At 33.1% G+C, this 24,028-nt stretch overlaps 1 pseudogene; it reads left to right on the top strand.

The window, feature by feature from the left end:
• Positions 1-2,808: 2,808 nt before the first annotated feature.
• Positions 2,809-23,555, top strand: LOC124369555 (annotated as a pseudogene).
• The last annotated feature ends 473 nt before the right edge of the window (positions 23,556-24,028 follow it).

Here is a 24,028-nt window from a genome sequence, read left to right as displayed (position 1 = left end):
GAATCCAAATATGTATTTCCGAATTTTGTTTTTTAAATATTCAACATGGGCAGTCCACTTCATTCTCGTATCAAATATTACACCTAAATACTTGTATTTCTCCACTTTTTCAATCTGTTCGCATTTGCAAGTTGTATTAATGCAGCTGCCGCAAGTGTGCAGAGTAAGAGAATTAAAATGTGGGTCTGATCTCTGTGTTAGAGAGATTGGCATGAATTTCGTTTTTGAAACATTCAGAGATAAAATATTTTGATCAAACCACTTTTTAAGAACAGACAAATCATGTAACGCATTGTTATAGACAAGTTACAAGTTAAGTTGTTTATTATTGTTATAGACAATAATAAACAAGTTAAGGGGGAGTGAAACTTACTTTTCAAAATGATACGTTTGGGGCTGTTATTTCTTGTAGAGTAGTCCAATTACAATTTTTACGTTAGTTTTTTATTGAATAACCGAGAACTTTAAAATGATATGTTACAAGACTATAAGTGCTATTTGAAAGTTTTTAGTTGCTCCCCTCCCCCACTGGCAACTAGGGATCAAAAAATTTGAAAGCTTTATCCTTATATGTTTAGCCCTAGGTATGTAGCTAGTTAGATTGTTACAAACAGATTTAATGTATCGAAAATAAAACAAAATTTAAGAGGGAGTGCAACTTACTTTTCAATAAAACTGTATATACAGAGTGTCTCACAAAGAGGGTTAAACGTTTGATTTTATATTACTTGCCCATTTATGCACCGAACATTTTAAAACTCTACACAATTAATAAAGAAGGTTTTTAAAATATTCTGTGAAAATTGAAGCTGCATATCATTTGCCGCAACAAAATGTTGATAATATAGAAAATGTTACCATTTTGCCTCCTATAAATATTCATTTCTTAAATTACCAGATTTGATTACTGTGTTGAAATTTTAAAGAACAGCCTGTTTAATAACACTCCCTGTTGAAAACAGCTGTTTGATTGAAGAATATTGCTTGTGCTATAAAAATATAACCTAGCCTCCTCCATTACAGTTTTAAAGTACTGATATTAAAGTTCGAGAAATGGCTTTTAATATTAAACAAAAAGTGAAATGCCGTGCGTGGGCTATTGGTTTTGTCAACATTACAGAAGCAATTAGACAACTTCAGGTTACCTACTCCTGAGTTGAACAACCTAGCAATCCAACAATAACATAGTGGACAAATATTTTTAGAAACTGGAAGTGTCGTAAAAAAGCACTCAGGATCAAATGAAGAAATAGAAGTACTAGTATGCGCATCAATGCTCCGCTCTCCAGGTAAAACGAAATCATTAAGGAAGGTTGAACTTGAAAATGGTTTTCCAAAGTCTTCAGTACAGAGAATAATTAAGAAAAAAAATTATAATTTACAAAAGGCACCTAGTCTATAAACTTTTTGAAGGTGATTCGGGCAAAAGAGTGGAATTGTGTTCTCGTATCATTGAGTTTCATGAGCTAGATCCTAATTGGCTTACTCAAATTGTTTTTTCAGACAAGTCCACTGTCTACCACAATGGTCCTGTAAATAGGCATAATTTTAGTTATTAAAACACCGGTAATCTACCCATTCTTGAACAGACTCTACTCAAATGAAAAGGAATTACTGATTGGGCAGCTGTCATTATTTGGGGTTTTATCTTATGACATTTCAGCCAATACAATGACTGGGAATAGATATGAACAGGTTTTGCCTCATTTGACGGTTCCAGAAATGTATCAAGCAATCTTCCAAAAAGATGGTGCTCCTTCTCATTTCGCAAATCCTGTCAAGCAATTACTAAATGACAACCTTCATGGCCGTTGGATTAGTCGTGGAAGTGATTTTGTAGATTGTCCATTCCTATCCCCAGATTTAACTGAGTTTACTTTCCGTGATTTCTTTCTATGAGTTTACTTTAAGGAACAAGTTTTTACTAGTAGCTTCAATAATGATGAGGAATTAAAACAATCAATTGAAGAGGAACATCTCCGAATACCACAGAATTTCTGTGTAAGAGCTTACGATTTATTTGTTAAGCGCTGTTATCAGTGTGTCGCTGTGGATGGATTACAGTTTGAATAATTGCTGACTGTAATTTTAGATTTTTTAATAGGCTATGTAATTTTCTAGTTGAAATGGTTTATTTCTATAGAATATGACAATACATAATTTAATAAAACAAAAAAACATAATTCTGAATTAATTATAATTACATAAAAATCCAAATTTACTAAAATTTTTAATGAAATTCATAGCTTTAATACGCGTGATAAAGAAATTCTGAAATTGGACAATGTCTGTTATAAAAACCAATATCAGCAATGTTTTGGTATCTTTATTTTTGTTGAAATCCGAATTATCTCATATTCCTTTGACAGATTTGAAAATAAGTTATATTCCTGATTGTAAGAGCAAACATTTTATAGCATAAATGAATTTTTCAAAGTTAAAGATATGGAATTTTAATGATATTGCGATTTTGCATTCTTTTGCGATCACTGTTGTGCTGTATAGGCTTCATTATTGTTAGTTTTAATATTTTAACTTAGCTGTAGTAATAAGTTGTATTTATGACTTTGTCATTGATGTTGTGCATTTTTGTCGGAAATAAATTATGAACTGAAATGTCAGAACATTTAACATTATAAACATTTCTAAATATTTTGGTCTCGATGTAGTGAACTATCTTCAATCAACTGATATGGAAATCGAAACTTAGTCAGGTCAGGCAAATAGTTTAAATTATGAGCTAAATATAAGAAGGTACTTAAATCCTTGTTATTACCAAGTGAGTCAGCATGAGTCGACGTTGGACCGATGACAGGGTTTGTGGACACGATTGTGTGCATCTCCATCAGGGTTGCTTGGGGAGTGGAGAATGTACTGGTGGCGGAGCTAGTGCTGGGAAGTTCTTGCTTCCTGTGGAGCACTTCTTTGTAACAAAGCGAACATAGTTCGTTAGTGGCAGGATTATCGTAGAAACCGCATCCAGACCGGCACATTGAGTTGATTTCACGCACCAAATTGACTATTCAATATCTAAAATTTCAATGAAATCGAGCATTCTTATAGTGCGTTCGTATCTTGAAAATCACAAGCTTAATTGTGTTCCCTTCCTTCCTTAAGACTCAAGATATCTGCGTCACCTGAAACCAAAACACGTGCATAAAACTAAATACAAGAAAACTCAAGGCCAGAGCAGTTTTATCGTTATAGAATGATATTAAAAACTCTACTGCCTATTTTCATTCGTCACCAAACATGAATGATATTCTGAACTAATATAAACAAATATTGAGAACAATCTCTAGTTATATAAGTTTGTACCAATAATACATAATACATTTTAATAATATTACATGTAAAAGATAATGGGTTAGGGAATTCAACCCCCTCCCCATTAAAATGAAAATAAATATTAGGTATACCGCCGGACTCGAACCTGGATTACTTGCCAGACGATCATACTACTACTTCACCACACAGCTCTTACTTTTTACGATTCAATTATTTTGTATTTGAGTGTTTTTATCACATACACATACGTATTTAAATAGCCAAACTAACATATCAGAGTTCCAAATACCTGTCAAACGTATTGGGTAATAAAGCACAAAACATATTATTGCTAATGCAATCATGTTACTCACTTTACCGTGGCTAGAAATTATACTTATAACAAATAATGATATATCATGATAACTAAATTACATTTATAACAATAGAAAATAACAAAGGTCATATACGTCATTAACAAATAGACTGTAAAACCAGCTGCAAATGTAACAAAAATACTATAGCATAGGGTAAAAAAGCAATGGGTTACAGTAGCCTACAAGAAGTAATTAACTGAATGTCACCCAAATTACTATAACTTTTAAATTTTGGCAGAAAGGACTCATACAATAACAAATATACTGCCATTATGAGCTAATAAAAAGACTAAATAATAGTGCCCTTTTGAAGGATCCTCAGGTAACGTTTTTTTGTGCGTTTTTAAGAATAAGCTATAACAATATGGAGTAAAATGAAAGGTTGTTTCACTACAGCTGGTTGTTAAACCTACTGCAAGCCGAGGAAATTTATCATGAAATGTGGATTATTACCACCTTTTATCTCAATGTTTGCAAATTGTTCTTTTTTAAAGAAGTTTTCTTACCTTTTTACTGTAACATATATTTTTTATTATTATTATCAAAATGATAGACTTTGAAAAATAAGTTTGTGTACATTTCTCAAGGGTTTTGAGAATTGTTATAACATTTCTAAAATACCTATTTATGAACATTGGATATTTACCCTTATTAATTAATAGCCTACCAGGGTATATATTTCATATCTCTTCATTTAGGATTACTATATTATTATTAGGAATACCAGATATCCTTATTTATAACAGACAGTACTAATTTTTAAATCTTGGCCAAAGAAATGTCAACATTTTTTTAAAGTTTATATTCAAGAACATACATTTTATGTGTTAATTTTCTGGCACAACAATAAATGCTATAATTTAAATTCAGTGATGAAAATAACTGTAAGAACTAATATATTATTACTTATTAATTACTTTTATCATAGGCTATTGCTGGCATTGTGTCATAGAAGTACACCCTATGATGTGTAAAGGTAACGTACAATTATCTTGGAATTCCATCATCTGAGGATCCGCTTTCAATTAATCTCAAATCCATATATTATTTCCTTAAGAAAAAAACATTTATTTATCTCCATGCTAGTAAACTATTAAAAATATGATTTTTAGATGCTTAATAGGATTGCTAACAAAATTAGTCTAATTCTAAGATTAACCCTTAATAAGGCTAATACATTTAATTGTCACAATAATTAATTACTGCATTCTTGGCCTTGCTACCTTGAGTTTAAGTTATTGTTATCAAAATGACCAAAATTTACACGTCCTATCGTAAATGACATGTTTCAGCACAATAAAGTATATATATCAAGTACATACCATCTATCACCTTTTAACTATTTAACTTACGTATGTCCTAACATAATGTGTCCTCGGTTACCCGGAAAAAATATGGTAAGCCTAATTATTATATTCCATCACCCAATAACAAAATTATAATTATTATAAAATCTAAAATAAAGATTAATCCTAACCACCAAAATAAGTGGTCCAACGTACAGAGCCTACATTAATCTATGTTAATATGAAAGTAATTTATTTAGCTTTGATGATAAAGAAATACACCAATGCACACATTTAACATAAAAAATCTAACAAAATAATCTATTTGGAGTTAAAGGCCACCTACGATTAGGCGAGGTAAAATAAAAAGTTGTAAATATATTAACAACCCAGTCCAAAACCTGGATTCCTCGTCCACAGTTGGTAAAAAGTGTAAACAGGGCTAAATCTGTTGATATAATAAGAAATGACAATCATAGATTAGGTTAAGCATTTCATATCACCGACTGATATGAAGGATATTCCTAATAAATACTAAAAATATAATGCATGTATACTATACTAAAAATCTATAATCGAAAGAACGACTAGACCTATGCTAATACAACAAAGAATACTGTACCTCTTCAGAATACTCCCCTGATTGTTGTATGTATAATTTATATAACAGAGCAATTAAGTAAATAACACTAAGGCAATACAGAACATACTTATAAAATCACAAAACTCTGATTAAAAGAACAAACTAACGGCAGCGTTGTGACATAGCTTTTCAACATCATATAAGAAAGAAGCACAATGACACTAAGAAAACGTCTCTTCAACGTTTCTAGCAAATGTGATGGGCAAATAACCCCAAAAAATAATAATGTGTAGAGGTAATGCCAATGTCTTGCGTATCTCAACACAATGATATCTTGATGAATTGATATCTTGATATCTGATATCTTGATATCTTTCAGTAAGACATTGAGGTGCCCAGCTTATCTTTACGTAGTATCTAATTTTTGTGGTGTGCGTACTTTTAGGTAAGGTATTATGTGTATTTTTCTAGGTTGCATTACAATGTAAGGGGTTATTTGCTCATAATATTTTCTGGGAACGTCGTAGAGATGTTTTCTTAGTAGCATTGTGTTTCTATTGAATATACCTATAAAATGATGTGTTCCAAGATTGTTGTTGCAATTTGAAAATTTTAAGTTACAACCCATTATACCCCTCTCTGAAAGTGTGGAATTTTATTATTCTCTAAATACTTTACAAAAGTATTTTAATAAGTATGGTGAAGATAGTGCATCAATATCTCAATCCATTTGGAATATATATATATTTTTTTTTTATTTACTAAAACTATTCACTTTTATTCTTATACTTTTCCATCTTTATTTCTAATGGTTGCCCAATCACCTGGTTTTTACCTGGCATCATTCTGCCAGAATTATTAAAATCTTTTACCGATTCTGAAACATTCTCTTTCAAAGTTCTTTCAGGTCTAGGGTTGGGAGTAAAAGTATGGCCCTTTTCTTTAACTAATATTTTTACAGAACAATCCATGTAATTACTTACCCCAGACTCAATTTCTAATTTTTAATACTCCAGTTCATTGGTAAAACAGAAAATGTTTTAAATTTTTCACTTCTTTTGGTTGTGTTTGCAAATTTTCCTTATAGCTCTTGAATGATTTCTGATTCTTCTAACTGCTCACAAACAGCTTGTTCTTCTTGGTTTTCTACTTGTAATAAATTCTTTTCTAAACCTATTTTTATGTTCAAAATTTTTTCTGTAGCTATGAACATTTATCTTTTTCTTCTTTACCAGTGACTCACATAAAAGTTCAAGTGATTTATTTAAATATGTTAAAGATGACTGAGAATCAGTAAAAGAATCATCTTGAATTTTACCACTACGTTGTAAAACCTCATATATCTTGTTTCTTTCTGAAATATTTTTTCTACATCTATCACTTATTTTCATACCACTGGATATTTCAAAATCTAAAGAGCACATCCATTCTGTTACGGTTCTTAGAGATATACATTTTTGCGATTTTCTTCATTAAAGAATTACAACATCTGGAAGAAATAAAAGCCTAGATTTTTCTAATTCAATATTTGCCTACTAAATTGATAAAATAATAATAATATTTTATAAAAAAACCTCACTGACTGTCAATAACTACAGATATTTAAAAAAGAAGACAAATATTAAAACTACAATTTATATACTTAGATGATTAATCCACAAATTAATTTTTTAGGTTTATTTCGTAAATATAAGTACCTATAAACCAAACACAAACACACTCACTAGTATGACACAGTAGAGCACTCCCAAAACTTATAAGAACTATGACATTAGATAGATCTGTACTATTTAAAGACTAGCAGACAACTAAATACTGAATGCATTGAGATTGGTTGGCTGTCTTAATTTGGTTGTTGCAAGTTCCTACATGAAACAGAACAGACTTGTTACTTTTCAGGGTCATGCCTGTCTGTGTAATTAAATACACTTTTTCCAAGAAATATAAAGGTAACATTGAACCGATAGCCATGCAATGCCAATCTTATACATACACTAGCATTGTTAAAATAATATTTAACAATACACTTTCCCCGAAAATTTAACCTAAAAATTGTTAAGAATGTAATTAAATATGTAAATTTAAAGATATAAACCATATTATATAAAAATATTACCTGGTTAAGGGATATAGTTATTCCATACCTAGCTGGTTGTAAACATAGTATCTTACCTAATGTACATAGCAATGGCAACTCAGACCAAAGCTCTTTAGCTTAAATAGTCTTTAATCTACATTACTTAGAAAATATTACATGTCCAAAAACTGCCTTTTGTGGATTTTAAAAGCTTATCACTCGAAAAAGAAAATGGTAGAAAATGTAAAACTTCATTTTAACTAGTCTTGTTAGGTACAACATCTATACAAAATATATAATAAATATGAGAGAACAAGGTCAAGACCATTGGTTGATTTAACATGGAATGACCCAAGCACACAGCTAATGAGTTGTAAACTGTTATAAAAGAAATACATATAAAATAAAAAGATAATAAATACTTCATAATGATATTAATAAATTTAACTCACTTCTATACAAATAGGACTACTCCCTTGCTGTGATTTACAAACTGTTTTCGATTTTGAACTGGAACATATACATACAATGTATACACATTAATGATGTATTCATATATTGCTAATTATTACACTAAGAGATTTAAGCTATTTGATGGATTTGCTGGAAACCAATGCAAGTAATTTAAAGATCTTAGGACATGCAATGAAGATATTAATCTTAAAGTTTGAAAGCAACAGTAGTCAAGCTAGGCAAATAATACATATTATATATTGCAAACTTTATCGGTTTTTTATGTATGGTGCTAAAGTCAAAATGGTCAATACATGCCTCTTCTCAACCGTCACTAAAACTGTAAATGAACGAATTCTGATAAGGGAAGAGATAGGGAGTGATATACAAAATAAAATATCAAATTGATAAATGACTAAGGAGAGACGACTTTTTTAAGTGGTGTGAAGTATTAGCATTTCACCATAGCCACTAAATATTGGTAAATCCGCTACTGCATGGATTCAAGTTTACGGGTTTTATTTATATGGCATGTTTCTGAAATAGTGTGTTTTAATTCGTTGCTTAGTGCTTTACATGTGAGCTTCATCATGTTATGATATTTTATTTCAACACCTTGTACATTTCATTCTTAATGTCAGAGAAACAGTATTTAGCAATAGAATAACACTGTATTATTTATTTCAGAAAATTATTTTATAGAATAAACATATGAGTAGTGTAATTTTTACAGTATTGAACAGACCAATGAAAAATATATAAAATTATGATGTATACGGAGGGTAAAACCATAACACAGTTGTGCCTCTTTTAGTGTTGTGTTATATAAGACTTTTTAATATTTTAATAGAAGCGGGGGAGACCGCAAAACATTGGAAATATGTGAAATATGAAGAATCTGCTATAACAACAACGAAATTGTAATGACTTCTGTCCATAAAAACATTTGCTGAATGTGGAACCAGAAAAACGTATTATTTTAAGTGATCTTATTTGTTTGTCTTTGGATTACAGTCGTTGTGTGGTATATTTTCTGCTTTGCTAAAGAATTTCAATTTGAATTGAAGCAGAATACACAATTATTAGAAGTGGTGGTTTGTTAAGTTATTTGAGTGATTTTATTGAATGTATAATGAGTTATTGTGAGTTGTGAAATATAAGGAAAATGTTTGGGTGTGAAAGAAGTGTATAAAAGATTACATAGTTCTTGTTGTTCATAGCTTTTATTAGTGTTAGTGTTTTTGCTGCTATGGTATATACTATACAATTAGAAGTGGTGGTTTGTTAAGTGTCAGTGATTGAATATATATATATATATATATATATATATATATATATATATATATATATATATATATATATATATTGTTTCAGAAGTGTTATAGTTCTTGTTCAGCCCAACTGGAATTTATTCACACATTAGTAAACAATGGCAGGTTTCGTTTTGGAAATAAAATTCAAAGATACATAATCTACTCTTACTGTTGAGAATTCAACGAATATTAGGTGTTTGAAAGAAAAACATTCAAAAACAACGAATATTGTAGTAGAACGTTTGGAAGTGCTTTCAGGATTTCCTCCTAGGCCATTGGACCTGAGTCTAGATGAAAAAGCTTTACTAGAAGTTAACATCAACTCTGGTGACACACTGATCATCGAAGAACAGGGTATTCAGTCTCAGCTCAGCTGCCTTACAGTTCAGTGGTCTTTCTTGTTTTAACCTCAAAGTTTAAGTCATGTCTCTTTGCTCATCTTGTGGAGATGAATTACCACCCGATAATGACTATGTTAAATGTGCTGTTAGTAGTTGTAAGTTACATTACAATTGTGCGGGAGTTGCTGAAAAATCGTGGCGACAGATGGGTAATGTTCGCCGTGATGTCTACTGTTGTGTTTTATGTAGGAATTTGAAGAAGGATTCTGGGATCATTTCAAGTGGTACTTTTCAACTGATTTCCAGGAACATTCAAATGTAAGTAAACAAAATATGCCAGAGAACATTTTTCAGGATCTAGAGAAAAAAATTGAAAAAATTTCCAGCAGTACTATTCAAAAGCATTTGAAATCCATTGGTGATAAATTTAATGAATTTGAAATATCTGTTGACTTTTGTTCTAAAAAAAATGATGACTTTGTGGAAAAATTAGAGTTTGTTGAAAATCGGATGAATGAAATTGAAAAACAAAACAACGACTTAGTAGCTAAAAACTTGAAGTTGGAAAAAGAAGTCGAACAAATAAAAATTCAGTTTGAGGAGTTACAGCAGTGTGGGCGGAACAGCAACATCCAGATAGATGGTGTGCCTGAGTTACCAGGTGAAAATGTTTTGAACCTAGTAAATAATATGGCAATTGCTATTGATGAAACTATAGTTTTGAATCACGAAATCCAGGCCGCACACAGACTGCCATCAAAAAATACACAAAAGCCTCGCCCTATTGTTATTCAATTTAGTAACCGCCAGAAACGGGACTGTATTCTAAAGAAAGCAAAACAGTGCAAGTTAAAAAGTACAGTATTTTTGAGGGATGCACCAGAAACTATGGTGTATTTTAATGAACATCTAACTCCATACTTCAAAAAACTATTCTATGAATCAAGATTGGTAAAAGCTGAAAAAAACTATCAGTACCTATGGATATCAAACTCAAAAATATTCATGAGAAAGGACAGAGACTCGAATGCAGTAAAAATAGCCAGCATACAGGATTTGGAAAAATTGAGAAAGGGTAATTGAGTGAATTGTCAACATATGGATAGACAATAAAGTTTGGACGAGCATTTCTGGAAACTGGATTCTTGTGTTTGGTGCTCGTGTGGATTGACCAAAGGACAGATTCAAACATGTTCTTGTGTTGGTTAATGATAACTTCAGTCACTGTAATCTGTGCCAGAAGGTCCTTCAGAAAGCCATTTCATCACCTCAAGCAAAATTCTCTTATTGCCATGTTGTAGAAAATCAATGTTCTTTTCTCACATATTGTTTTGTCTCCTTTGATAAGGATTCAGATTGTTGTTTTATTTTTATATTTAAATATTTCTTGCTTTGAGAAGCATCATTTTATTTTAATTTTATGCATTGTCTTTCTGATTCAAATAATTCATTTCCGTTTTAAGCTTAGAAGAAAAACTTGATGTTTATTTTGGTGTAACAGAATAATAATTTAATTAGAAAAATTTGTTTTTATTCTTGATTTGTATTGTGCCAGACAATGTTTCTTAAATGTAAATCTAGCTGTTACTATATGCACATATACAATTGCAAGAAAGTAATTTTTTCTGTATATTTATTTGTATGTGTGTATGAAATCATGATGTGGTTTTGGTCTCATGTCGTTTAAATAATATTTCTTTTTATTTTCTTGGTTTATATCGTTGGCATATATCATTGGCAAGGGATGTCATTCATGATTTGACGGGCTCGTTATCAAAAATTAATTGTGATAATATTATATGTTTAGGTGACTTTAATATTAACATTAAGTCGGAAAATAGCCTTAGTGATGAATTTTTGGATTCAATGGCTAGTCTTGGGTTTCAACAACTTGTTGACTTAGATACGAGAGTGCAGGGTATTTCCTCCTCATGTATAGATCACATATGGTTTAGTTCCAAGGTTTATGAAGCTCACAAAGTATCGGTGATTGAAACAATGTTAAATTTAAAATGTTAAAACCATGAATGAGTTTTGGATTATCTAAGGCTTTTTCTATTAGAGATAAGTTATTTAAATCATTTAAAAAATATCCCTGTAAAAAAATAAGGAAAATTTTGATAAATTTCAATATAAATTATCAACACGGGTGAGACAAGCTAAAGACAGATATTACATTAATAAGTTCCAAGAATACAGAAACAATTCAAAACAACTGTGGCATCTAGTCAATGGTATTATAAAAGAAAATTCATCAAGTAGTAGTAAAATAACATTAAGAACAATAATAATCTAATGACTGATAGTTGTGAAATTGGTAACTGTTTTAACAATTATTTTGTTAATGTTCCTAATAACCTACTTGATTCATTTCAATATATTACCGATGATATTAAGCAGCTTTGTTTAACAAATTTTAAACCTTTTATTAACGAAAGTTCCTTATTTTTATTTCCCATTACACTGACAGAACTAAAAATACAAATTAAGTCTCTCTCGCTGAGTAAAAGTACTGGTGATGAATTGTTATCATCAAGGTTAATATTTAAAATGTCAGAAGAATTGTCTCCTGTACTTCTTAATCTATAAAAGTATTAGTTCAGGATGCTTTCCGGATGTGCTTAAGATTGCTACAGTAATACCTATATTTAAAAAAGGAGACAGGCTTTTCGTAGAAAATTATCGTCCAATTTATTTACTTCCAGTTTTGTCAAAATTATTAGAAAAATTAGTTAAAGTTAGACTCATAAAGTTTTTAGAAATAAATAAATTTTTTTCTAAAGTTCAATTTGGTTTTAGAGAGGGACTCAGTACAGAGCTGGCTTTGCAGCATTTTTTGAAAGATATATATAACGGTTTGAATAATATTTCTTGTAACAAAGTGGCTGGTTTATTTTTAGATGTAAGTAAAGCCTTTGATACCGTTAATCATGGTTTGCTGCTAAATAAATTGGAATCTGCTGGTATTCGAGGTGTCCCTTTGAATTGGTTTAAGACATGCCTTACTAGTCGACAGCAATTCGTCAAAATAAACAGTAGCACCAGCTGCTTGGAAAGTCTACATTTTGGAGTCCCCCAGGGATCAGTTCTTGGGCCTATTTTGTTTTTAATCTTTGTTAATGACTTTTACTCTGGAAATTTTTAATGGTAAGATGACAGCATTTGCTGATGACACAGCATTTTCCTATAGTGCGTCAACAGTTGCTGAATTATATTCAAGGACTCGCCTTCGGCTCGCTGGGGCTACGCCCCCAGGCCCCCAAAGTAAACGCTTGCAAATTCGGGGATAAGCGGAATTCGGTGACTGGTTAAGTCCGGACATTAAGTAAATGACAAGGGATTTAAAAATTGACCTTTTTCATAGATTTTTTTTCCGGATTCGTAAAAACTTTTGACTTTGAGGGGCATTTTGCGGTTAAACCGTTAGAGATACGACAAAAAGTGACTGGACCTTTCTTGTTGGAAATTTAATTTTGTCTTTCGATTGTGCCCTCAGATCTGATCTACGACCTATGGTTTAGGCCAGAAATGAGCTCGGGAGAAAAGTCTGCACGGGTCAGCTATCTTGAATTGTTTAGTATAAACATAATAAAAACCGACCTCAAGGCAGTATTTTAAGTCGAACAGGGGGTTTAAAATCACCAGGAGACTATCTAGTCAAGGCGAGAAATTCCCTGGGTGGGTGATTAATGTTAAGGAGGTTTAAGACAAGAGGGGGTTTAATTTCGTCAGGATATTGTCTGGTCATATGAACAAATTCCCAGGGGGGGTTAACGTTACCGGGGGATAAGTCTCCAGGGGGTTATCTGGTCATACCAGGATCTTCCCCAGGGGGGGGGGGGTTAAGAGATTTGGTGACTGGTAAAATTCGGACATGAGGTCATGGCAGGAAATTCCCTGGGGGGTTTTAATGTTACCAGGGGGGTTAACACATCAGGGGGTTGAAATGTACAGGAGGTTATCAGGTCATACCAGGAAATCCCCGGGGGGGGGGGGTTAATATTACCGGGGTTAATGACACACTTGGGCCTTTTTTAGAGGGTATTGATGTCTGTGAACATAATAAATATTCCTCTGTCCCTATCTACTATTGACGCTTAGCTAACGCTCAGCCAACTCCCGAAGTCACTGAACCTTTTCTGTAGATCACGTGATTTCCTAAATCCCGTTTAAAATTTGTTTTGAGTTACGACCAACCGTTTAGCCCTATCAAGCCCGGAATGTAAATTTTTAGGCGAAAATGTCCAATATTTTCACACTTAATCCGCGTTTTTTTGCGGTCAAACTAAGGGAAATATAGTAAAAAGTCACTGGACCTTTTTTGTAGGTCATCTTATTTCCCTAAATAAAACGTCAGTCTTAATTTTGACCTCCGACCAATGGTTTCGCCGCTATCGACCCCAAAAACAAAAGTTTCGCGTAAAAGTTACAACAAAATTGTACATAATCACGTTTTTTCGGCCAAACCAATCGAGATAGGGCAAACGATTACTGGACCTTTTCTGTAGATCGCGCAATTTGCTAATTTGAATGGGTCAATCAGATTTGAGCTCTGCGACCACGGTTCGGGCCGCTAATCGGGCTTGAAACATTATTTTTATCGAAAAAATCTCTGGAATTTCAAATGTTCGAGCGTTTTGTCGCTTAACCATGGAAGATAGAGCAAAAAGTCATTAGACCTTTTTTTGTAGTTCACTTCATTCCTGACCATGAATTTTTCCGTCAGATCCGAGCTAGCTCCAACGGTTCGCCCGCTATCGGGCTTACAAAAAATGCCTGCAGGGGTGAAGAATGCGCGATTTTTTGGGAATTTTTTTGAGGGGTTTGAAAATGAAAAATTCTCACTTTTCGGGATTTTCCTGGTGGTTACACGTGGAAAGCTATCTGTGTACCAAATTTCAAGTCTCTAACTCATCTGGAAGTAGGTTAGAATTTAGTATACGTGAGTGAGTGAGTCAGTCAGTCAGTCAGTTACACATGCGGTTGTATATAATTTAGACTCGCCTTCGGCTCGCTGGGGGGCTACGCCCCCAGGCCCCCATTGGGTGTTGGCTAAATTCGGGGATAAGCGTAGTTCGGTGATTGGTTAAATCCAGACGTGAAGTTTCCAAATTTTATGTATCCGTTCTCGAGAATCTTACGGGTCGTAATGCTTCGCTAACGCTCAGCCAAAAGATGTTGTGGTGTATAATATTAATCAATTGATGCGGTAGAAGAGTTAAGTTATGTGTTCGTGAAATTTGGAGACAAGAAGAATTTGGTTTTAACCAAAGTCAGAGGACGTATGTATACCATAGTTTAATTTTCCGGATTTACCCAAACTTTTGACTTTGAAGGCGTTTTGGCGGCTTAACCGTTAGAGATACGTGAAAAAAGTGACTGGACATTTCTTGTCGGAAATTTAATTTTATCTTGCGATTCCGTCGTCAGATTTTAGCTGCGAGCTTTGGTTTAGCCAGGACTGAGCTCGGAAGAAAAGTCTGCACTGGTCAGCTATCTTGAATTTTTTAGTATAAACATAATAAAAAACCTACCTTAAGGCAGTATTTTAAGTTGAACAGTTGGTTTAATATCATCAGGAGATTATTTAGTCAAGCCAGGAAATTCCCTGGGGGGGGGTTAATGTTAACCGGGGGGTTAAACACATCAGGGGATTTTAATTTACTCAGGAGGTTATCTGGTCATACCAGGAAATTCCAGGGGGGTTTAATGTTACCTTCTCTAACGCTCAGCCAATTCACGATGTGGGGTTTGTAGTCACTCGTTAAATTAGTAACACAAGTTAAATCCAGAACAAGAACGGATTGCACAAATTACAGTCGCATCATATTTACAACTCCTGAAATTGCAAAATACGACCAAGATTTGCCATTATAAGAGTGATTTTAGGGCTTACGTAAGGATAAACGACAAAAAGCTACCTAACCTTTTTTTTTAGATCTCTAGATTGTCTAGTTATTGAACACTTAGGATTTAAGTTATGATCAATGGTTCGGCTGCTGCTACTGCCTCCAGAAACAAAATTTGTAATAATTTTCAAGACATTTCTTGTCGGAAATTTAATTTTATCTTGCGATTCCGTCGTCAGATTTTAGCTTGCGACCTTTGGTTTAGCCAGGAATGAGCTCGGGAGAAAAAGTCTGCACTGGGTCAGCTATCGTGAATTGTTTAGTACAAACATAATAAAAACCGACCTTAAGGCAGTATTTTAAGTTGAACAGTTGGTTTAATATCATCAGGAGATTATCTAGTCAATCCAGGAAAATTCCCTGGGGGGGGGGGGTGTTACCGGGGGTTAATTACACAGTTCGGCCTATTTTTTGAGGGTGTTGTGTCTGTGAACATAATAATAAAAAACACTCTGTCCCTATCTACTATTGAAGCTTCACTAACGCTCAGCCAACTCCCGACGAGGAGGGGGGTTTTAGTCACTCGTTAACGTAGTAATACAAGGTCAAGCTGGAACCTAGCATGAAGCGCACTAATAAAAGTTGAAAAATTTAAAACACCTAAAAGTAACGACGAAGAATTTGTAATTTAGAGCATTTATCAGGCTTACGGAAAGATAAACGATAGAAAGCTGCTGAAATCTTTTTTTTAGATCCTATGAATAGCTAGTTACAAAAAGTTTTACATTTAAGCTAGGCTAATGGTTCGGCCAATATCGATCTCAGAAGTTTAAGTTTTTTGGGTGAAAATTTTCAACATAATCACGTTTTTACGACTAAACCATTGAAGATAGAGTAAAATGTCACTGGACCTCTTTTGTAGACCTTATTATTCGTATTAAAATCCGATTTTTATTCTACCCTAACTTCAAAGGTTCCGCTAACACAGAGCCCAGAAAATAATATATCACGTAGAACGTAAATAATCGATACTTTAAAACGCGTTATGCGGCCAAACCGTTGATGATAGGGCAAAATGTTACTGAACCTTTTTTGTAGATCACGCCATTTACTAAATCCCATTGAAAATTTATTTTGAGCTACGACCAACCGTTTAGCCGCTATCGAGCCCGAAAGGTAAATTTTTAGGCGAAAAATTTCAAAATATTTTAATGTAATATCGCGTTTTGCGGCCCGAACCGATGGAGTTAGAGAGCAAAAAGTCACTGGACCTTTTTTGTAGTTCACTTCATTCCTGATTATGAATTTTTCGTCAGATCCGAGGTAGCTACAACGGTTCGCCCGTTATTGGGCTTCAAAGGAAAGCCTGAGGGGGCAAAACAGGGGTCCGTTCGGGAATTTTTTTGAGGGTTCAAAAGTAAAAAAATCCGGTTTTCAGACTTTTCCCGGAGGTTTTGAAGATACGAGCGACGTGCGCGCAAAATTTCACGTTTTCCATCACTTCTAGAACTATGTTAGAATTTGTATCACCTATATGTCAGTCAGTCAGTCAGTCAGTTACACATGCGGCTGTATATAATATAGGACTCGCCTTCGGCTCGCTGGGGGCTACGCCCCCAGGCCCTCATTTGGGTGTTGGCTAAATTCGGGGATAAAGCGTAGTTCGGTGATTGGTTAAATTTCAGACGTGAAGTTTCCAAATTTTTAATGTATCCGTTCTCGAGAATCTTACGGGTCGTAATGCTTCGCAAACGCTCAGCCCAAAAGATGTGTGGTGTATAATATTAATCAATTGATGTGGTGGAAGAGTTAAGTTATATGTGTTCGTGAAATTTGGAGACAAGAAGAATTTGGTTTTAACCAAAGTCAGAGGACGTATGTATACCATAGTTTAATTTTCCGGATTTTACCCAAACTTTTGACTTTGAGGCGTTTGCCCTCAGATTTGATCTACGACCTATGGTTTAGTCGGTACAACGTTTGGAATAAATGTCTGCACTGGTGGGGAAAAGAGCGATTTGGTGATTGGTAAAATTCGGACATGAGGTCATGCCAGGAAATTCCCTGGGGGGGGTTTAATGTTACCGGGGGGGGTTAACATTTCAGGAGGTTTAATGTACTCAGGAGCTTATCTGGTCATACCAGGAAATCCCGGGGGGGGGTAATGTTACCGGGGGGGTTAACATTTCAGGAGGTTTAATGTACTCAGGAGCATATCTGGTCATACCAGGAAATCCCGGGGGGGGGGGGTAATGTTACCGGGGGTTAAGACACCAGGGGGTTTAATTTACTCAGGAGGTTATCTGGTCATACTGGGAAATTCCAGAGGGGGGGTTTATTGTTACTGGGTGTTAACACACACGTGGTTCTCTTTTAGAGGTTGTTGTGTGTGTTAAAATAAATACATTCTCTATGTCACTATCTACTATTGGCGTTTAGCTAACGCTCAGAGCCAATTCCCTGGGGGGGGGGGGGGTTTGTAATCACTCGGTAACGTAGTAATAATTGTTAAAATCCGGAACCAGAATGAATTGAACAAATCATAGTAGCAAAAAATCTAAAACAACCAAAATGTGCATTTTGTAAAAAAAAACACGATAAAATATTTTACCATTGAAAGCGATTTACAGGCTTACTAAAGGATATAAGACAAAAGGCTACTGGACCTTTTTTATAGATCTCATAGTTTTCTAGTTACTGAATGATAAAGATTTAAACTCCAATCAACGGATCGGCTGATACCGACTCCAGAAACAAGATTTATACGTATCAATCACAAAATAATTGCATTTAAAACGCGTTTTTGCGGTCGAACCATTGTAGATAGGTCAAAAAGTCACTGGACCTCTTTTGTAGATCACTTCATTTGCTAAATCAAACCTTTGTTTTATTTTGACTTCCGACCAACGGTTTTGCCGCTAATCGACACCAAAAACAAAAATGTTCACGTGAAAATTACATAAATTTTGCACATAATCACGTAATTGCGGTCATACCGATAGAGATAGGGCAAAAAGTCACTGGACCTTTTCTGTAAGATCACGTAATTTGCTAATTTAATGTGTCAATCAGATTTGAGCTACGACCCTACCGTTCGGCCGCTATCGGCTCGAAACATTATTTTTATTGAAAAAATCTCTGGAAATTCAAAATGTTCGAGCGTTTTGTCGCTTAACCATGGAAGATAGAGCAAAAAGTCACTGGACCTTTTTTGTAGTTCACTTCATTCCTGACCATGAATTTTTCGTCAGATCCGAGCTAGCTCAAACGGTTTCGCCCGCTATCGGGCTTACAAAGAAAGGCTTGCCAAGGGTAAAGAATGCGCGATTTTTCGGGAATTTTTTTTTTGAGGGGTTTTAAATGTTAAAATTCCGGTTTTCAGACTTTTCCTGTTGGTTATACGGCAAAAGGTACCTGCGTGCCAAATTTCAAGTTTCCAGCACTTCTAGAACTATGTTAGAATTTGTATCTATATATCAGTCAGTGAGTCAGTTACACATGCGGCTGTATATTATATGGGATGCAAGATGGCCTAAATAAAATATCTATATGGTTTGCTTGTAATAAATTATCCTTGAATGTATTAAAAACATTATATATGATTTTTTCTTTGTCCCAATCCGGCAACTTTGGCACAGCCTTAAGAATACATTCAATAAATTGCAGCAAGGATCTGTGTGATTGTGGCGTAATTAATAAATGTAGTCAGATTAAGTATCTAGGTTTGACTCTAGATGAAAACTTATCGTGGAAACCTCATATAGGTTCTCTCAACAAATCTCTACGGTCATCACTTAGGGCATTTTTTTCATTTGAAATCAGTTTGTCCTCCCTCAGTTATGAGACTGGCTTATTTTTATTTGATTAATTCTAGGCTGGAGTATGGATTGTCATTGTGGGGTAGTTCATATGTTTCAAATTTATATAGTCTAATAGTCCTTCAGAAAAAATTTATAAGATTGATATGTAATGCTAATATTAGAGAACATTCGTTTCCGCTTTTTGTTAGAAATTTTATTTTACCATTAAGATATTTATATGTTTTTAAAGTTTTAGTAATTTTTTTCATACTAAGTGGTAACAGTGGACCTGTTATTGACAACTCTAGTTATACTACTAGACACAATAATCAACAGTATTTGCGATTGCCTAAACCAAAAAGGTTTTGTGTTTTTAAGTTATAAGTTTTTAAATTTAATTCCTAGTGAAATTAAAATTAATAGATCTATATTTATTTTTTTAAAGAGGCTGAAGGTTTTGTTACTGCGTAGAAGTGTTAAAGATATTGAAAATTTATATTTAGTTGTTCAGTAAAAATATTTTGTTCTTATTTTATAAATTGTAAATGTATGTTTTTATATTGAAGGTGAGTTGGATTTCTCTAATTAATGTGTGTTAATTTGATAGTTAAGAGTAATTTTAGTTTGTTTATTATTATTTTTTTGTATTTTCATATTGTTATTATAGAACTTGAGTTTGCTGCTTATTATTGAAAAAATTAAATTAAGAAGCTGATGATGGCTCCCACCCAAGTGCAAGATTACTTTCTTTTTGGGTTGGTATATTTTTTCTCTGTAATCTGTATATTTTTGTACACTGTATTTATATGTATTTAAAAAAAGAGAAAAAAATAAACGCATTTATATTTATGTTACACCAGCTATTGAAGATATATCTGCATCTGTTTTGGCAGATAAGCCTTGTGAAGAAGATGTATAACCATATGTTCCAGGGCCAGTACTTCTCAAGCAAACCATACCAGGCGACAATTCGTGTCTATTTACAAGTATTGGATTTACATTGCGAGGTAAACTCAATGTTTATTACTATACGCTAGAGCTATGTCTTTTCAATCTTATATTACGCCTATTTGTGGTACTTTCTGATTAAACGGAGGTCACCTATATGGAACACGGGTGTGCAATACGGTAACAGCCCATCACTGCAATGAAATCAGATACCGATTAGAACAATTGAAATGCTGTCAGATATATTTACCCTTTAAAGTAATTTTAAGTACTACGCTGCTCAAACAGTATAAATAAAGTCGCCTTATTTTCTATAATAAAAAATGTGCATATTTCTTTTACATATAAATATATCGATTCACTATAAACAATCTTAAAATCTGAAAACAACATAATTCAGTTCAACATTATTGTTCCCCATTAATTCAAACAAAACTATATCATAAGTATAGTAATTGAGTAAATGGCCACTAGAGATGGAAAATACTGTTATTTGCCAATAACCTATTACAATAAGGTAAATATTTCCTTTAGCTACTTCACATTATTTGTTTAAACTTAAACTGCAAATAAAAAAATAAATTTATAGGAGATTATTGCAATAGATATAAAAAGGAGCAAAGTCTAAATAATAACCGAAATTAGGTCGGAAGTTTCCTGGCCAGCGGACTTTGGTAGCTGTGGCACACCCCTCATTTGTAGCAAAATAAAAGAAACACTCCCTCGACATAGTACTTAAATATATATAGGTCACATGAGAAAGCCTAAACCGAAATGTCCCTGGCCATTTGGGCTTCTGGCACTCCCCACTTTGGAAAAAAACATCCTCGATATAGTACCAAAAATTTTAGCTCAGATTACAAAAGGTTCTTTCCGCCCTACCCAAAGTTCGTTAATTGTGATCTGACTTTTGAAAAGTAGCCTTCTCTGGGGCAAACCAGCCAAAACAATAATTAAACTAATACAATTTCAAACAATACAAAGAAATAAAATTATAAAGGAAAAATAACATAACCTCACAGAATATATAATGAAGAGGATGACACAACTTTGTAGCTGTTATGGGAAAGTTACGAAACCGGACCAGCTAAGAAAATGTTCCATACCCTTGCTAAAAAAATAAAAACTAAGATAACTAAAAAACAAGAATAAAGCAGAAATAAATAAAATAATAAATAGACACAAATACGTATAATAATAATAATTTAAAAAAATATATATTTCATTTCGTAATGAAATACTCCACTATCCCTGAGCTTTATTGTGCATTATTCCTTCAAATCCATGTGTTTTACTAAATGTGTAGCAAATTGATGCATTATGACTTTTTCCCGTATCATAAAAAAAATTGTTTAGATGTTCACGTTTTGTAAATATGTTGTATATTTTACAAAATAAACCTATAAAACATCTGGGGTATTCTATTTGACACACTTAAGAACATTTTTATCAAAATCTTTACATTACTTTCATATCTTTAAATAAGTTGTTTTAATCAATATTTAGTAACATAGACAACAATCCCTCGTTTTTCTATCCTGTAATTATTGTGAAAGAATAAAGCTCCTGATTCCTGTTTAATAATTATTTTATGATTGAACAGGTTATGTAGACGTATCAGTTGGGATTTATATGGGCAAACTGATAGTTGCAGAGTTAGCCAAAGGTCCTGACACTTATAATGAGGCTTTCCTTGGACGTCCAAATCCAGATTACTGTGCATGGATTTTAACACCAGAATCGTGGGGAGGTGAGACAAAAATTTAGCTATCACACTTTGTTTATTTTAATTAAACACACACACACACAGTATATATGTAAAAGATTTTATTGTAATCGCATAGTAAATATATTTACTTTAAGTATCCTCTTCTACATATTCTGAGCTAAAAAATAAATTTAGTGAGTATCTGTGTTTTGTTTGTGACAGGAATTAGGGAACATTAATTTCGTTATACATATCAATACTATGTAGGCTGAAAATATTCCAAGACATGCCAGGTTCGTGGTGTGCCTTATCTATAGATCTGTATTGCAGAGGGGCTTACAAACAAAAAATACAATTTTAAATATGATCAGTATATGTTATCAGATAGCATGGTATGTCCTCCATGCTAAGCTCATGGGATGAATACAACAAACTGAGCCAAACCAGAATAAGAGTGAATATATTTAAGGTATTCTACTTAGCTGAGCGTAAACGAAGCTATCAGGTCATGGAAAAATCATGTTTGGTCATCCGTATGTCTTTCCGTTTGATATCTTAAACACCTCAAAAGATTACAATAAATTTAATATATTACAGTAGTAGATTATGACAGGGTGAATGGCTCCTAAAATATGTTCAACACAAGTGTATAAATTTGATACAGTTCCACCAGCCATGTAACTATTTTATATGGAGGGTTAAAGTGCTCGGGCAGGTATATCTAATATCTAAAAAGATTTAGGATGTCCTTTATTAGATAGAGATGAAAATATACTAATTTCAGTTTTAATAAATTCACTTCTTTCCTATGTATTAAAAGATATATCTTTAATTTTAACCGTGTCAATAACGGCGTTACTTTTATCAGTTATAATCCTCTGATGTACACATTGACAGAGTACCTTAATTGCCTCAAATAATTATGTTTTAAAACCTTATTCTTGTGACCATACGAGTTTTGGTAAGGTTCAATATGGGAGAGTATCAAAACATTAAAAATTACACAAAAAATAACTTTTTCTCAGATATAATTTTTAGCTTCACACACCTCTAACCAACCATCAGGCATATAAATGTAGTTATACAATCATCAGCCAACAGGATAAGAGAGCCACCTCAAAATGTACATGACAAAATAGTAACTTAAAAGTAAGAAATGTAAATCTTGTCAATTTAGAAATTAACCTCAACAGCAGTTTTACGTTTTGATATTGATTTACTTTATGATATAAATCCCTTAAAACACTATATTACCACAAGATGAATTTAAAAAAGGTGGTTTACTTGTTACCACAACTCAAGTTTATAGCATGTACATATAGTTTTAGTCTAAAAGTTCTGTTGGAATGGAATAAATATTGGTTAATTTTTTTATTTTATCAGGTGCAATAGAGCTGGCAATTCTGAATGATTTCTATGGATTAGAAATCGTAGTTGTAGATACCACCAACGGCATCCTCAACCGTTTTGGATAGGATAAATTTTATAGTCATAGAATGTTCCTGATGTTTGATGGAGTTCATCATAATGAACTCTGTACATGGCACCTTTAGAAGTTAGTACATCAAACTCTACATACATATGAGACCTAAGTATTGAAACAACTAAAGCTTCTTGTTTACTTAATATTTAGGATCTTTGATTTATTATTATTATTGTACATGTGTAACAATGACATAGATCTTTTGGGTTTTATCTCTCAAATGTTTTATAACATTTAGTTGGTATTCAAATTTAAGTTCTTTTATAGCGATGGCTCTTGCATGCTACTAAAGAAATCAAAACTAGATACTCATTTTCAAACTAGAACTAGAACTTGACCTATTTCAATTCGTAACAACAAAAAGAGCAAGGCGGGATGTAGCTCTTGCAGCTGGGGATGTAAGTTATGCAATATTTGCCTAAGCTTTACTTCTTAGTCACTAAAAATCAGAAACTAAATTTATTGAATTTTTAATTTAAAATATTAAACGTTACGTGGACTTAGGCGTATAACTGTGATGATTAATTAGACATTTGAGGAGAT

Source organism: Homalodisca vitripennis, chromosome X, assembly GCF_021130785.1.
Source record: "Homalodisca vitripennis isolate AUS2020 chromosome X, UT_GWSS_2.1, whole genome shotgun sequence".
Taxonomy (NCBI): Eukaryota; Metazoa; Arthropoda; class Insecta; order Hemiptera; family Cicadellidae; genus Homalodisca; species Homalodisca vitripennis.
This window is presented reverse-complemented; position numbering and strand designations above follow the sequence as displayed.